Consider the following 18,161-nt stretch of genomic DNA (forward strand, 5'->3'; position numbering starts at 1 on the left):
TTTGAAACAGAATGGAGCTCGACAAATCATTATTAGTAGAGTATGAGGGGCGTTTCTTGTCTGCTTTCACCTCAAGGAAATTTACAAAGGACATGTAAGTTCTTTGTAGATAAAGCGACCATTCATTTGACTAGACGCAAAGGCTTTCTACAGGGCTGGAGCGAAAATCACCCGTAGAAAGGCGGATGCCCAAATTGTGCACGGGATCCAACATCTTCAAAGCACGAGTCGCAGGCTGATAAACAATGGCCGCATAATCTAAGCGGGTGCGATAGAGGCTTCTATACAGGTTCATGAGACACTGCCTATCACTACCCAACATAGTACGTGACAACACTTTTATAACATTCATGGCGTTTAAACATTTCGTTTTTAAATACTTCATGTGTGGTACGAAGGTCAACTTGTTGTCCAAGATTAAGCCTAAGAATTTATGCTCCGCATTGACAGACAGACGTTGACCGTTCAGTTCAATGTCAGGTTCTGAGTGCATGCCTCTTTTTCGAGAGAACAAGACACACGAGCTTTTTTCTGGGTTCAGCCGGACTCCGTTTTCCTCTGCCCATTTGGAGACCTTGTTTAAACCTAACTGAACCTGCCACTCACACATTGCTAGGTTGCATGATTTAAAGACAAGCTGGACGTCATCGACACAAGTGAAATAGAACATGCTGCGGGGGAAGGACAGGTCCAAGGAACTCATTTTGATAATAAAATGTGAACAAGTACACAACCTTGTGGTACTCCCGTCTCCTGGACAAATGTTTGGGAGAGACCACTGCCTACACGGACACGAAATGTTCGATTGGACAAGTAACTCTGGATTGTGGAAAACATTCTACCGCGCACACCCAGGTGAGAGAAGTCTCTTAATATGCCAAAACGCCATGTTGTGTCGTAAGCCTTCTCGATATCGAGAAACACTGAGAGGAACTATTGTTTGTGGACGAAAGCGTCTAGGATCTTTGCCTCGATACGCACCAGATGGTCGGTGGTGGGTCTACCCTCTCGAAACCCACACTGGAATCGGTCGATCAGATTCTGTGTTTCAAGAAAATGTAAAAGTCGGTGGTTTATCATTTTTTTTTTCAAAAAGTTTACAAAGACAGCTTGTCGGTGCAATGGGCCTACAACTCTAAATAGAGGAAGGGTCCTTGCTCTGTTTCAAAATGAGGATAATAATAGCCTCTTTCCAGGAAGCAGGGATGGTGCCAGAAAGCAAGATAGCATTGTACAGGGAGAATAAAGTTTTTCGCGTTTTGAGCGGCAGGTTTTTCAACATTTCATACGTGACACGGTCGTAGCCTGGGGCAGAAATACTGCAAGAGTTTAGTGATGTTTGTAGCTCAGCTAAGTTGAAAGGCTGGTTATATGCCTCGTAATTTGTGCGCTTGTATTCTAGTTTCAGCTTTTCTATTCTCGCTTTGTACGTTTGGAAAGCTTCAGTGTAGTGGGACGAGCTATACACCTGCTCGTAGTGTGCACCGAGGAAGTTCGCCTGATCTTCCAGCCTGTCACCCTGCGTGTTTACGAGTGGGAGTGGGTACTTGTCTTCCTGCTACCCTACCAACCGCGTTCCAGACTTTAGCCTCTTGTGTATATGAACTTATTCCTGATAGGAACTTCTGCCAGCTTTCTCTTCTGGCCTGCCGACGCAATCTCCTGCCTTGAGACTTTATTTTCTTAAACCTGTCAAGATTTTCGGCTGTCGGTGAATTCCGAAGCAACCTCCATACCCTTTACTGCTCCTTTCGGGCATTCCGACACTCAGTGTTCCACCATGGGACGCGTCGCTCGCCCGGCATACCAAATGTTTGCGGTATGCACTTGGCTGCTGCATCAGTAAGAAAAGCTGTGAAGTACTGCACAGCTTCATCTATGTTTAACTTACATATGTCAGTCCAACGTAAACGACTAGTGTTGTGAAACTTTTCCCATTCCACTTTGTCTGTCTGCCATCTGGGAACATGGAGAGGACCTTTTTCTAGTGGTGCATTCAGAATAATCAGAAAGTGATCACTTCCGAAAGGATTGTTGATCACTTTTCATTGATGTAGAGGTTCAAGCGATGGGGACACAATGCTTAGACCTATGCATAAGTAGATTTTGTTGGCGAGGTTAAAGTATGTTGGCTCTTTTCTGTTCAACAGGCACGCACCCGAAGAAAAGAGAAACTGTATGATTATGCGACCTCTTGCATCGCAGCGAGAGTCGCCCCATAGACTATTATGTGCATTCAAGTCCCCAAAGACCACATAAGGTTCCGGTAGTTCAGGTATCAGTGACTGGAATTCGTGTTTTTCAAGACGGTACTGTGGAAGTATGTAAAGAGAGCATATGGTGACAAGTTTGTTCAAAAGAACTGCTCGAACAGCCACTGCCTCAAGGGATGTTTGTAGCGGTAGATGTGTACATGCTACGCCCTGATCAACTATAATGGCAACACCGCCAGATGGCGCTACAGCGTTATTGTGGTCTTTTCTGAACATTACATAACGACGTAAAAAATTGGTGTTTCTGGAATTTAAGTGCGTTTGTTGTACACACAGCACTTTTGGGGAGTGTTCGTGTAAGAGTTCCTGGATATCGTCGAGGTTTCTAAGCAATCCTCTGACGTTTCATTGTATTATTTGTGTGTCCATTATGAGTGTAAATGAGTGCTGTGTGTACTAAAGAAGTATTGCGTCAAGTTAAGAAGCCTTTTCAGGCCCTGTAATGATGGTTTTTTTATTTTCTGGCACGCTCCAGTGCACCGCGCCTGTCCTTCGGCACCAAAGACACCGCTGGACTCGCATCACCTCGGACAAGGTGCTGGATGCCCGCTCGCGGTTCACGCGTGCAGGCACGGAAGTCTTAGGGCTATCTGTTGAAACAGAAGGCTGTGGGGCTTCAGGACTGGAGGCCTGCAAGCCTTTTGGTGGCGGAAGAGCCTATGCTACTTCCGCTGAGGGGGTAAATGGCGCTGCCGCTCGTCCACTTTGTGTGGTACGTGCGTGTGCCGCGGATTTTGGTGGCACTGCCCGCTTCCGTGCCACCCCCGCAAATGAAGGACCTTGCATTAGGAGACGCTTGCGCGCCTCTCTACACGAGATGTTTTCATTTATTTTCAGGATGAGTACTTCTTTCTCGTGTTTCCATGTAGGGCATGTGCGAGAGTAAGCGGGGTGTCTACCATTGCAGTTCACGCAATCGGTAGTGGCTTCTTCAAATTTCTCTGCAGCGTGTTCCTGCGAACTACACTTTGCACAGGTTTAACGGACGCGGCAGCTCTGAGAACCATGGCCGAATCGCTGGAAGTTAAAACAACGTCGAGGATTGGGGATGTAAGGTCGGACCTTTAACCTCAAGTAGCCTGTTTCAATATATTCTGGACGTGTGCTTGTGCAAAATGTAAGAATGAGGTGCTTTGTCGGGGTTTCTTTATTATCACGCCTAATCTTATTTCTCTGCACATGCGTTACATGCTGTTCGTTCCAGCCCTCGAGGAGCTCACTCTCCGTCAGGTTAATTAGGTTTTGATCAGACACTACGCCTCGGGAACTGTTCAGGGAGTGGTGTGGTGTGATAGATACAAGTGTTGTTTCAAAAGAGGTGAGTTTCGTCAGGTTTTCATACTGGGTCTTGGTTTGCACTTCAAGAAGAAGGTCCCCACTAGCCATACGTGTAGCCTGATATCCTGGACCAAGGGTATTGGTGAGGCATTTGGAAACGACAAATGGAGAAATGGTTCTTGCGTTCTTTTCTTGCGTTTCACAGTGGGTCACATGAAAGCGCGGGAAAATTTTTTCGGCTTTATAGATACATTCACTGTTGCTTCAGTGCACCCCCTTTCATGAGGAGGGCGATCAGACAGTTTAGGAAATGAGAAAGAGGCCATAAAGTATATATAATTCGGCAGCCATGCCAGCCGCCCACCATCGAGCCCAACATGGGGACGCGGAAGCACAATTATAAAGGCATGCCAGCGCCAGCTCCACAAAGCCATTATAACCCAATAATATGTGACCAAGGGAGGGCACATACACAAGGTTAACCCTTGCTGCCTGGAAGATGGAAGTAAACAGAAGTGAGGAGATGACAGGGTAGACTGGAAGAAAGAAAAGACGAAGATCAGGAGGGAGAGAGAGACAGGGAAAGGCGACTGCCAATTTTCCCTGGGTGAGTCAGCCCAGAGGTGCCGTCTACATGAAGCCGGGATCAAAGGGGTGTGTTGCCTCTGCCGGGGGGCCTTAAAGGTCCAAGCACCCAGCGCCAACTCAACCCCCAGGATCCCCTTTTTCCTAGGACACGGCTCAGCCACGCACGGCTAGGCGTGGCATGGAGCCGAAACTCCCCCGTTAGCTCGGGTCCGTGGTGTCACTACACACCAAACGCCTACTTGCGCAGGCGCCCCTGCGGGGATGGCTCTCGTACAGCCACAGTGCACTCGGGAGACTTGGTCGTATGGAACGGTTGTTGTGACCAACAAAAAAACCATCGTAGACATTTTAGGAGGGGCAAAATTGACAGCAAGAATTTCACTCTACAAGACTGTTCGCTGCCTAAGGAATTAAGCAGCATCTGACAATGCAAGCCTCCTTCATACCGCAATTCACTAAGCCTGAGCTGTTTCACCTAGTTCACCTCCAGCCATTCTATACCCAATATGACTGTACTTGCTTCTGTGTTCCAGATTAAATTTCAGCGCACCATTTTTTGTTTTCAGTTTCAGGGCATCCACTTTTTAAAGGAGGCAGTAAAGGCTACTTCACACATTAGAGTATCGCTGATCAGCTTATGCTAGGGAAATAGTCGTGCATTAAAACGCAGTCGCCCACACTCAATAAAAAAACCTTGCAACATCCAATGGCAAGCAAAGTTGCGACGAAAAAGCTCCATGCCTTCTGGCACTGCTTCCTCCTGCAAATCTTGAAAAATGGCAACAGTTGAGCATGGGTCACAGTCATCATTGACCACGTGCGACGTAACCGATATGCTGCAAGGACTGACTACATTTGAGCTACATTGCTCAATAAGGTAACGAGAAACTGGGACTGTAGTATCGTAAGGGCGAAGAATAAGACGATGCATGGCCAGAACAAGAAGGAACAATGTTTATTCACGAGGCTGCTGTCTTGGTTTTAATACCCTGGCCCGAGGCCGGAGCATGCGCCGTGGCGAGGGGTGGAGGCACGTGTTATCGGTATGTTCTTCGGCGCGTGCACCTGATCATCTACGATATATCACTTCCTCCCCCCTGAGCTAAAACCTATCCGGCGGCTTGCGGGCACGGGTGGAGCGTCGGAGTGGGAGTGGTTCTGCCGTGGACCTTGGACTTGCTGGCTCGATGCCACCGCCAGACGCTTCCTCACCAGGCTCGGACAGACCGGCCTGAAGGGCTTCGCTGCTAGTTGACTGGATGCCGCTGGTTGAGAGTGGCAATTGCTCCATGGCCATTGGCGTTTCGCACGGTTCTTTCTTAACCGGTGTCGACGAGTCGCGTGGTCGTACTTGATCGACGTGTCTACGTTGCACCCCCCTTGGCGTGTTTACGGTTAACAATCGCTTGCCTTCGACTGTTGTCACGGTTCCGGGTAGCCACCTTTGACCTAGCTGACTGTACTGTCGACTCCACACCTCCCTTCCTGGTGCAAACTCTTTCTTTCCAGAGTTCGGAACTCCGTTGACGGTAGCCTCCCTCTTCGCCCCGTCTTCCTCTGCCAGGTAGGTGCTCAGGCGGGTCCGTGGTTGGAATCCAAAAAGCCTTTCCACGGGCGACTGCTCCTCTCGGGTCGGTGTTGTCCTGTAACGCAACAAAAATTTGGCAAGCCGACTTTGCAGCGTTCCCACCCGATTTTTCTTCAGGCCCTCCTTGATGGTGCGTACTGCCCGTTCCGCCAAACCGTTGGATTGCGGGTAGTATGGGGCCGTCGTTACGTGGCACACCCCATTTTCCCGGAAGAACCGCGCTGTCTCTGCACTGGTGAATTGCGGACCATTATCTGACACGACAGTCCGTGGTATGCCAAATCGCGCGAAAATGCACCTAAGTGTGTCTACCGTAGTCGCTGCTGTCGCCGTCTTCAAGGGCACTGCTTCGATCCACTTAGTCTCGCCGTCGACGAGGACGAAGATCATATGCCCTTCCACGGGACCAGCAAAATCCACGTGTAGGCGGTACCACCGTCTGTTGTTCTTTGGCCAGTTTGCCGGGACCTGCGCTGGGGGCATGGGCAATTACTGCACGCATTGGGGACACCGTTTTGCAAGCATTTCAATTTCACCGTCTAGCCCTGGGTACCAGAAAATTGAGCGCGCGAGGTTCTTCATTGCCGTCATGCCTGGGTGCGTATCGTGCAACTCTTTCAAAACAAATTGCCGGGCAGCTTTAGGCAGAACCACACGGTGGCCCCAGTAAAGTATCCCGTTACTCACGGCCAATTCATGCCTCCGTGCAAAATACGGTTGGTACTGCTGTTCCTCTGAACCGAGACGCCTTGGCCAGCCTTGCAAGATCCAAGTCTTCACCTGCTGAAGTACGTCATCTTTGCTGGTGTGGTCTGAAATACTCTGCGCAGACAAAACAAAATCATCCATAGCCTGCGCATGCAGGACATATTCGGCTAGTTCATTTTCCCAGCCATTATCGCGAACCGGTAATTGCAACCGGCTTAGAGCGTCGGCATTTGCATTTAGCTCTCCTTTTCTGTATTCCAAGTCGTATTGATAAGCTGCTAAGAGCAGCGCCCAACGTTGAATGCGGGCCGCTGCCATTTGCGGAATGGGTTTATCTGGACCTAGCAAACCAGTCAGAGGCTTGTGATCGGTCACCAGAGTGAACTTGTTGCCAAACAAATAATCTCGAAATTTTACAACGCCGAAGACCAGCGCTAGTGCCTCCTTTTCCAATTGTGAATAATTACGTTCCGCCGACGTTAGAGTTCTCGAGCAAAACGCTATGGGATGATCCACTCCTTGTATGCGGTGCGACAAAACTGCGCCTATACCCTCGGCCGACGCATCACACTCAAGCCGCAAGGGTCTTTGGGGGTCGTAATGCACAAGAAAGTTCGCCCTTCTCATGGCGCGCTTGGTTTCTTGGAATGCTGTTCTCTGTGCGGGCCCCCAACACCACAGTGCTCCTTTAGACAAGAGTCGGTGTAACGGGGCCAAAGTGGACGACAAGTTCGGTAGAAATTTGGAATAGTATGTGACCAGTCCTAAGAATGATTTAAGCTGGCTTACCGAAGTCGGTGGTGGTGCCGCTAGCACTGCTTCCAAATTGTCCTGCAGTGGGTGGAGGCCTTTTGCATCGATTCGGTGCCCTAGAAATACCACTTCTTTCTCCCGGAAGTGGCACTTCTCCTTGTTCAGTGTTAGGCCGTTCGCCCGAAGTCGTTCGAACACTTGCCGCAGTATCGTTGTGTCATACTCTTTTTATGCTACAATAATGTCATCCAGGTAAACTTTCACCCCTGGTATACCCTGCAGCACGGCTTCTATGCGCCGCTGAAACAGCGCAGGCGCTGAGGCAATGCCAAAAGCCAAGCGGTTGTAGCAGAAGAGGCCTTTGTGTGTATTCAACACAGTTATCTTCTTAGCATCATCATCCAGGGGAAGCTGGTTGTATGCGTTTCGTAAGTCGAGTGTGCTGAACACTTCGCCTCCTGATAGCGCCGCAAAGATGTCGTCAATTTTCGGAAGTGGGTACTGCGCTGTTCTTGTCGCTGGATTAACTGTTAGCTTAAAGTCCCCACACAGCCGGATGTCTCCGTTCTTCTTTACTACGGGCACGACCGGTGTTGCCCATTCAGCCACGCTCACTGGGGACAGCACGCCCACTTCCACCAGTCGGTCAGTTTCGGCGGAGACTTGCGCTCTCATGGCATACGGGACTGTCCGAGCCTTCAGAAATCGAGGTTGCGCACTTTCCTTGAGGTACAGCTTCACCGGTGGTCCCTTACAGCATCCGAGGTTATCAAAGAGGTCCGGAAACTCGTCAAGAAGTGCGGTTAGCTGGCTGTCGGCGTGAACAATATTCACCGAAGACGACATGCCTTCTACTAGCAACATGCCTGATTTGCGAAATTCCTCTATCGTGTCCCTTCCGCACAAAAGGGGCCCTCGATGGTCCACTACTATCAGCGAACTGCTCACCGTTACTGGTCCAAGCTGTACCTGCATGTCTACCTTGCCAACGACCGGCAATGGTCCCAGCAAACATGAAAGGCGTACTGGAGTTTTTTGCAGAGCCGGCCACCACTTGCGATGCTTCTTGTACAAGCTTTTGGGAATCACGCTTACTGGTGATCCAGTATCGACAATCATTCGCAGCCTACGGCCTTCCCACGTTAAGGTGCGCTCGATTGGCTGCACCAAGTGCTTATTGGCGGAACTGTGTGCAACGAGAGCATACAACCTCTCTTCTTCGCTTTCACATTCGGTTCCGTCGACAGCGAACGTTCCTGACCTGGGGGTGTGGGGTCTTTTGCAAGCCCTAGCAAGATGCCCTCTTTTACCACATTGATGGCAGATGGATCTGCGATGTCGACAGGACGCCGTTGCATGCGCCCCTTTGCATCTGTCGCATGAAAGGCTGCAATTCTTCCTCCACTGTCTGCCTTGTTGCTGTATCACGTTGACGCCGCCACCTTCGGTCCGGGCGTATGAAGTACGCATGCCCCGAGCGTCTTCGTTCGCTTTCTCAGAAGCTAAGGCGAATTCTTCGGCTTCTTCACGAGTCAAGTTCTTGCGGCCCAGCAGGCACCGGCGCGTTTCCTCATCCCGAATCCCACAAACGATTCGGTCCCGCAACATACGGTCCAGTGTCGCCCCGAAATTACAATTTACGGCCAGTCTTCTCAGTTCAGCAATGTAGTCCCGGACGCTTTCTTGCTCATCTTGTTTTCGCATAAAGAAAGAATAGCTTGCTACTATTTCGTTTGCCTGAGGGTTGAAATGTTCTTCCAAGCATTTCACAACGTCATCGTACGTCAATGAGTTGATGGCGACCCCCGGCTGGTGCCCTTGCAATATCTGGACGACACTGTCGCTCAACGATGAAACCAGTAGGGCCCGGCGTTTCGCTACGTCGGTAATATCGTTGCCCTCAAAGTAGGCTTCTAACCAGACACGATACGTGCTCCAGCTACTCACGGCGTCGTCGAAGGCAGGGGGTCAAGATCCCATTCTTCTGGTCTCAGCGTCGGAGTGCAATTAACCGGATCCCATCCTCGTCGCCACTGTAGTATCGTAAGGGCGAAGAATAAGACGATGCATGGCCAGAACAAGAAGGAACAATGTTTATTCACGAGGCTGCTGTCTTGGTTTTACTACCCTGGCCCGAGGCCGGAGTATGCGCCGTGGCGAGGGGTGGAGGCACGTGTTATCGGTATGTTCTTCGGCGCGTGCACCTGATAATCTACGATATATCAGGGACCTTGTAACAGTTCGGACCACTGTGATGTACTTGTAACTGAGTTCCCAACAAAGACAAATCTCCAGCAAAAGGCTCTGCTTTTTGCTATTCATTGGCTCTACACAAGGACTCGCATGCTGGCATAAGACGCACTTGCACTCAGTTCCGTGATGCATCGTCACTGTGGCAAGTTGGTATCACACAGTGAATTGAAATGCACACATGCGAATCAGTCCTAGTGCTATGTGCGCAGCTAACGAAGTATGTGATCTTACCTTTACATTGTTGCTAATGCCTCTGACATCAGAGCTCTACTTGTTTCTTTATGGTACATGTATTCCGCAATAAATGTTGTTTCAGTTATTCATTGCTGCAGTGTTTGTCATTCGTGACAATATGTTTATTCTGCTCTTTAACCTTTCAAACCTAAGCATCCACTCTGCATTTTTGGTAATCCCCACATTTTGAATGGACACCTGCTCTGTGCCTTGCAGTATTACAACAGCACCAGCCTCAATGTCTTGCAGCTGTTCGGATTCGTTATTTCCATCTGAGTCTTCAGGTTCCTCCCTCAGTAGTGCTGAAGATGCTGGTGAATCCATGTTGTCTGTAGTAGCTTGCAGCTTGCAACACATTCCACGAAGATTCGGCGAGATTGGCAACAGCTATAGAGGCTGTCCTCTTCTTAATCCTGTAGCGAGAAATGTGTGCTGTAACTTATCTAATTTATCAATTCAATGCAAGTTAAGAAATAATGAAAGAATACCAGAGTAAAGAGGAGGGAGGAGCGATTACTGCAATTTTTTAACAGTTTAAGTACTGTTTGGATCGAGCTGACATAACACAAACAGACTGAGGTGCAGCAGTAGAACTGCTTCAAATTAGAGCAACCTTGTTATCTTGTTGCAGATCTGCTTCTCTTCGTCTCCTTCCCTGTTAGGCTTCAGTGTAACAACAAAACAAACAGGAAACTGCAACGATGGCCTCATCTAAGAAGAAAATAAACAGCCTTGATTTTAGTTCCATGTGCACAATTGTCTACAATCGCACACTATGCTCGTTTCGCCAACATCAAATGATAATAGGGTCAGCTGTTTACTACAAGTATCGACCACTAAATGTGCTTGTGCACTTGGCTTTCACGTCTGTGCGAGCCCACAACGCTTTTATAATTTACACAAACTCTGGTGTAACCCAAGCTACGCTCTAGTGCAGAGGTGCGTAAAAATTCTTGGAACCAAGGCGTTCGACTTGGCTAGTTGGTACATTGTAAAAATCGATTTAAAAAACCAGCGGTAAACAAAGACACAGTGAGTATCCTGTCGTTTTTTCTCACTGTGTCCTGTGCTTGCCACTGTTATTTGTTTTTCATCTATTTTTAAAATTTCCGGGACCACGACCTCTCAAAGCTTCCGAGTGCTGTAGGGCTACCCCAGTTGTAGTCTTTCTTTTTAATCCTATGATCTTCTCGAAGAGCCGCGACAAGTTGACATTTTTATCGCTCAGCATCTTGGGGGAAAGGGATCGACTTCCAGTTAGCGTCTCTCTACTTGATCAGCTGAGCTACCGCCAGCACTAAAATCATGACTCCAGGAACAGCGCGAACGCAAAGCACGGGGCGTAGAACAAACGCATACGACGACACGAGCGCTGACTATGAGTTGTTTATTTCCTGCGTTTGCGACTTAACAGGAAATGCACAGTTGATAGTCAGCGCCCGTGTTGTCATATGCGTTTCTTCTTCTTCTCGTTTTACCGATCATGCTGATCCTACAGTCTTTATTCACCAACTTGCTTCACTACTAAACCCAAATCGGTCACGTGAGCCGTAGAGCACACCAACATGATGGAATATTAGCTGAAGGGTCGTCCAAAAACTAATGGCGTTTCATAATGTCTCTAGGTGACAGCCAGATAAAAAAATAGAGAAAGCTTATTTTGTGCAGTTTTCACCTTTTATGGCATCCAAGCTAATCTCCTGCAAGCACGGACCGCTTACGATACTCGTCAGAAAATATCGTTGGCACGTACGACGGGGACGACACTTCTTGAGACAGTGCACCTCCAACTAAATGTGCACTGCACATTCTCAAGTGCTGAGAGGGCTTCCAGTCTGTTCCATCAGCGCTGAAATGTATACAAATGCTAGCAGCACAAGAAAAACAAAACCGCAGAGCGCGAGACACCGAAGGGAGCGGGAACCAAGCTTGATGATAATGATGTTTGGTGCTTTGTGGCGTAAGGGCCATTTGATGACCAAAGAGCGCCAGTTCATGGGGCAAGAGATGCGAACAATCATTGTGATTAGCGGCTGTATAAGGGCCTTAAAATTCTTCGCCCTAAGGAGGGTAAAAACATAGAAGTAATAAAATCCTGAGCATGCAATGAAAAGTGTGCGGTGTTAATGAATGACGAATGTTTGTGATAATAAAAACCATGGTGGGTATATATGGCATAAGCACTAGTGCCTCGATCGTTCACACCCTTGGGTCCGAGGGCCGTGAGGCAAGTGCTTTGTTGAGTGTATCCACGACAGCGGAGACCTCTCTGGAGACGTCGTGCTACGAAATGCCCAGGTATATGATATGAAACGTACGAACGTCTCTTAAAAAAGCTAACAATGATTTATGAGTGAAAAGTGGTTCCCTACAGACGAACATTACAGGATGTAGTGGTATCTGTTTTCAAGTTTCAAGTTTTATTATTTCCAAGAACAAGGTACAGAATCTAGGATATACAGACGAGGGTGCCAGAGCCAGAGACTTTAGTGGGACCCTCGGATTTTTTTTTAATTGAATTGAATTTTATTCATCAAGCGTGAACATAGAAAAGTGCATGGGTACAGATTCAATGGGAGGTCCCAAAGTAAGAACCGCAGGCGGGACCTCCCAGGTCCCGCCTGCGGACTCGGTAGGGTAATGGAAAGTGTTGTCTTGTTAGCTTGTCCAATTCTTTGCACTGTATTAGAATGTGAAGTACTGTGAGTGCTTCTCCACATCTGTCACACAAAGGTGGAACGCCCCCAGATAAAAGAAATGAATGTGTTGTGTGTGTATGTCCTTTTCTTAACCTTGTAAGGATTACTTCTGTGTCGCGTGGTTTTGATACTGGTGGCCAATGACATGCAATTTATTCCCTGTGTGTGTGTGTGTCCCATGTGCTCTGCCAATAACCCCTGAGCTTTCGTTTTAAGAAAGCTCTCAAGTCGAGTGCAGGAATCAGTATCGAAGTGTTGATAGCGGTTTGGTTGGCGGATCCAGCTAGCTGGTCCACCAGAACGTTGCCTTGTATTTCGCGGTGTCCTGGCACCCAGCAGACTATATTATACTGCTTAGATGAGTAGACTGTGCACAAGAGCGAATAAAGCGAGACAAGGACAGGGTTCTTGTGCTCTTTAAGAGTTTTCAGAGCTTTTGTTACGCTGAGGGAGTCTGTATGTATTATTGCCTTCTGTAGTCTTATTTGTTTAATATGTATGACGGCCGGGAGTATCGCATAAGCTTCGCCGGTGAAAATGCTTGAATCAGAGTGCAGGACGCCGGCTTCCGAAAAGGATGGGCCGACGGCTGCGTACGAGACATAAGTGTCGGACTTTGAAGCATCCATAAAGAACTCAGGTCATGTGTATTTCTGTTGTTGTTACAGGAAGTATGTCTGGATATGTGCAATTGGAGCATGCTTCATAACCTCCAAGAAAGGCATGTCGCAATCTATCGCCTGCCACTGCCACGGTGGCAGGCATACTGCGGGAGCCATCAAGCGGTGTTTTAGGAGCACATTGGTTTCCTTCGCAAGGCCCCTCACACAGAGTGAGTAGCGCTGTCTCATAGAAGGGCGTTTTCCAAACACAGCAAGGCTTGACGTGTCATTGATTGTGGAATGTGATGGGTGATTCTTGTCTGCGTTTACATTAAGATAATATTTAAAAGACATGTAACATTTCTGTTTGTGGAGTGACCCTTCGTTCGATTCCACGTACAGGCTTTCCACGCGGCTGGTGCGAAAAGCACCCGTAGGGAGGCGGATGCCTAGATGATGAACAGGATCAAGCATTTTAAGGGCAATAGGTATTGCAGACTAATATGCTATTGCCCTATAGTGTAGGCGGGTACGTATGAGGCTTTTATATAAATTCATTAAACACTTCTTGTCACTTATTCATGTAGTGCGTGACAACACTTTTAGAACATTTATGGCTTTTATGCACTTATTTTTTAAATACTTGCTATGAGGTATGAAGCTTAGCTTCATGTCCAATATTAGGCCTAAGAATTTATGTGCAGTATTAACAGCAAGACGTTGCTCATGCAGTTGAATATCAAATTCGGAATGAAGGCCTCTCTTCCAGGAAAACAAGTCGCACGTGCTTTTCTGTGCATTTAGCTGAAACCCATTTTCTTCTGCCCAAGTGGAGACTTTGTTCAGACAGAGCCGAACCTGCCACTCACAAATGGCCGGATTACAAGGCTTAAAACCAAACTGGACGTCGTCGACGTATGTGGAGTAAAAAATATTTTGAGGGATAGACAAGCCCAAAGAATTCATTTTGATAACAAAAAGTGTGCAGCTAAGTACACCACCTTGCGGCACTCCTGTTTCTTCGACGAATGTTCGGGAAAGAATGCTGCTCACTCGGACACGGAATTTCCGGTTTGACAAGTAACTTTTGATTATAATAAGCATCCTGCCAAGCACGCCAAGTTAGGACAAATATTTTAATATTCCAAAGCGCCATGGTGTATCATAAGCCTTTTCGATATCGAGGAACACAGAAAGAAAGTATTGTTTGTGGACAAAAGTGTCTCTGATTTGTGCCTCGATACGAACAAGGTGGTCTGCTGTGGATCTACCCTCTCAAAATCCACACTGAAATTGGTTGAACAAATTTTATTTATTTTATTTATTTATTACATGCTGCAGTCCGTAGACCAAGCAGGAGGGGCACAAAAAGGGAGCATAGCGAAAAAAGCGAACAAGTTATACAGCAAGTTAGAATACACAAAGCTACTGAAAAACAAGTCATACTAAGTAGGATGCTTAGTTATACATATTTTTAAAAAAAGCGCACATACTTCTAGAAACAGTTTCAAGCACAAAAAAGTAAAGCTACACAGTTGAAAATATTAGATGAGGTAATCTAGCATTGAAATATCAACAGTGCTGATTACACAAAAGATGCATGTAGTTTTCGAAGTCGGGAATGCCACGTTCAGGAAAAACATTTGAAGGCAGTGCATTCCATTCGCTAATGGTTCTCGGAAAGAAGGAATATTTGAAAAGGTTAGTACGTGCTAAGTAAGGTGTCAGATCATGATTGTGAGCATGCCTGGTTTTCCTGGAAGAAAAGGGAGAGATGTATTTACTGGGATCGATAATAAACTGATGATTACCAAGCAGGAAAAGAAACTTGAGTCTGGCGATAGTTTTACGCTGTTTCAAGAGCGGAATGTTGTTAGTAGCCATAAGTGATGAAGGTGAATCAAGATTGTGATAGGCATTATAGATGAATCTTACCACTCTCCTCTGGACCATTTCAAGTTTATAAACATCCTTTTTAAAATACGGGTCCCAGGCTACGCATGCGTACTTTAGACGGGATCGAATAAATGTATTATATGCAAGAAGTTTGATCTGAGTTGGCGCGTTTTTTACTTTGTGTCTAAGAAACCCTAGTTTTCTAGAGGCGGAGGAACAAGCGTCGTCAATGTGGTTACTCCACGACAGTCGATCGGTAATATTGACTCCCAAGTATTTAAAATTGCTCACTTCGACCAACGGATTATTATTTAAGGTATAGCGTGATGCAAAAGGTGTAATTTTATTTGAGATACGCATATAGACCGATTTACTAATGTTTAACTCTATCGACCAGGTATGGCACCAATCGTACAGAGAATTTAGGTTGTTCTGCAAGCACTCTTGGTCCCTTTCACTTTTAATTGGCTTCTAAAGAATGCAGTGATCTGCAAAAAGCTTTAGGCTTATGGCGGAGGTGTCAACTGATGAAAAGATGTCATTGATAAAGATGAGAAATAAGACAGAGCCAAGGACACTGCCTTGTGGAACTCCCGAGGTTACAGGTAGAAACCCAGAGCAGCAGCCCTCGACCTGGACAAACTGTTTGCGGCTGGTAAGGTAGGAGCGGATCCAATTAATTACAGTAATGGGTAGACCAATGTTTCAAAGTTTGGTGAGTAATTTACTATGGCGAACACAGCATAAAGCTTTTCTAAAATCTAAGAAGATGGCGTCTATTTGGTCGCCCTTATCAAGTGCCATTGCGAAGTCGTGAATTGTGGTGACAAGTTGAGTGGTAGTCGAGAGGCCCTTCCTAAAACCATGCTGGAAAGGAGTCAAAATACTGTTTTCTTCAAGAAATGACATTATGTAATGCATGATGGTATGCTCAAGAAGTTTACAAGGACCGGAAGTTAATGATATTGGCCGGTAGTTTTCAACATTTAGGCGATCACTTTTTTTAAATACGGGAATAACACGTGCCGTTCGCCAATCATCGGGAAGAATTGAATTATGAAACGAAAGACGAAAAATATGGGTGAAGACATGCGCGATAGGTTCAGCGTAACGTTGCAAAAATGCATTAGGTATGCTGTCGGGACCATCGGAAGATTTAGTCTAAACATTCAGTAACAGTGAAAGGACACCTTCGACAGTTATGAAATCGGCAGATATAGTAGACAGAGAAATAATGTTTGTGTCAGCATGATCTCCCTGAGTGAATACTGAGTGAAAATACTGATTGAATTGGTTTGCAATTTTGACTGGATCGTTAACAATACAGCAATTTACTGATATCTCGGTCGGTGTTTTGTGCGCATCGTTCAAGTACCGCCAGAATCTATCCGGGTTGGTTTTCAAAAAGTTAGGAAGCGAGTGGTTGAAGTATCTTGCCTTAGCTTCGCTTAGCCGAGTTGCAAGCTGGGCCTTCAGCGAGATAAGTCTGCAGGATATTTTTTTCTTTTTTCTAGCTCGTTTTAGCTTGCGGTGCAAATGTATATCTCTAGTAATCCATGGGTTATTTCGGTTTTTCCTAACCCGTTTGCTTGGCACAAATTTATCAGTGCAGTAATGTATCGCAGTTTTTGTTTCGTTCCAGGCGATCGGCACATCATCAGAAAGATTATTACATAAGAACCACAGATAATCCAAAATGACCTGGTCATCTGCCTTCGAGTAATCCTTAATGACATGTCTGGTCTTTTGTCGGTGTGCTTTGTTTTCACCAATACCGAAGGATAAAAATACTGCTTTACGGTCGGAAATGCCATCTTCAATAGAGACCGTGTATTTGCATACATCGGAATTTAAAAAGACAAGGTCGAGTGTAGAACGGGTGTTTCCAGCCTCTCTGGTGCACTGATTAACAATCTGCACAAGATCGCACATCAAGGCAATGTCAGCGAGAGGGTTTAACGTCGTTACATCAGAACCAGAGCATGGAACGCGCCAGTCAACATTGGGCACGTTAAAATCACCTGCAAGAATAAGACGATCATTTTTAAACGTGCACATGTGGTCATATAGTCTAGACAGATACTCGTGTGTTGAAAAGGGTGATCTCTAGATGGCACATACGGTGAAGTAATGGCCCCAGCATCTTACGTTAAGGAATAAACTTTCGGGCTCATGAATTTGTTGAAGGGGCCGAGCACTAATACAATCTTTGAGAACTATTGCTACACCACCACCTCTTGTTGGCCGGTAACGTCTGAAGATTTGATATCTCGAATAAGTTAGTACTGAATCATTTATACCTTCGTGCAGCCAGGTTCCTGGGATTATTGTAATGTGAGGGTCATAGGTGAGTAGAAGGTACTCGAGCTTGTCAACTTTATTTGACAGGCTTTGCGCGTTTACGTTAAGCACTCTCAAACATTTGGACACACACTGTCGAGCGGGTCAATCAGAACCTGTAGCTTGCGGATTAAGGGCTACACGCACATTTTTGACTTTATCCCAGCCAAAAAGTTTGCCATCAATTTTGATCTTCTCGGGAATAAGAGTAACCCGTTTCCTGCTGTCGCGTTCAGCTTTTCCACTTTCCCAAAGCAGGCGGCGCTTGCGCAGCGTGCACTGGCTATAATCATTTTGTACATAAATATTGGAGCCCTTCAATTTATTTGAATTCTTTAAGACTTCTTGTTTCTCTTGATAATCTTGAAAGTAAGCTATGACAGGCCTACGACTACCTTGGCGGCCAAGACGGTGAATGCGGGCTATGGACTTGCACTTCACTCCCAATGTATTCTCGAATATATTGGTTACAACAGCAGTTTAAAGACAGGTGTCATTTTCATTTGTGTTTTCGAGAACACCATGAATCATAAGGTTTGCCCGACGGCTTCGGTCTTCGAGATCAGTTAACTTGGAGCTCTGCCATGACAACACAGTTTTAAAAGAAGCTGCAGTGGATTCAAGAGCTGCAACTTCCGGTGATTTATCTTTAAATTCCTGTAGTTTGGCTTCAATTGCTCGAAATCGCAAGTCCATGTCGCACATTATTTGTTTGTTCATCGATTTTAATAGCTGCATTTCAGCCTTCATATCTGCTTGGCCCTGAAGAATACTGTGTAATAAATCAGCGTTCGTGGGTCCTGGGTTTGTCTCAACGTCACCACAGAGTAACATTTTGCATGCACAATAGCACTCATATGCAATACTTAAACAGGTTCTTGGGCACGGCACAACTACTAACATGACTTCATCACTAGTTTTTATGTTGGAAGCAGAGTAGCTAACCTGT

The sequence above is a fragment of the Rhipicephalus microplus genome, chromosome 5 (genome assembly GCF_043290135.1).
Source record: "Rhipicephalus microplus isolate Deutch F79 chromosome 5, USDA_Rmic, whole genome shotgun sequence".
NCBI classification, from domain to species: Eukaryota; Metazoa; Arthropoda; class Arachnida; order Ixodida; family Ixodidae; genus Rhipicephalus; species Rhipicephalus microplus.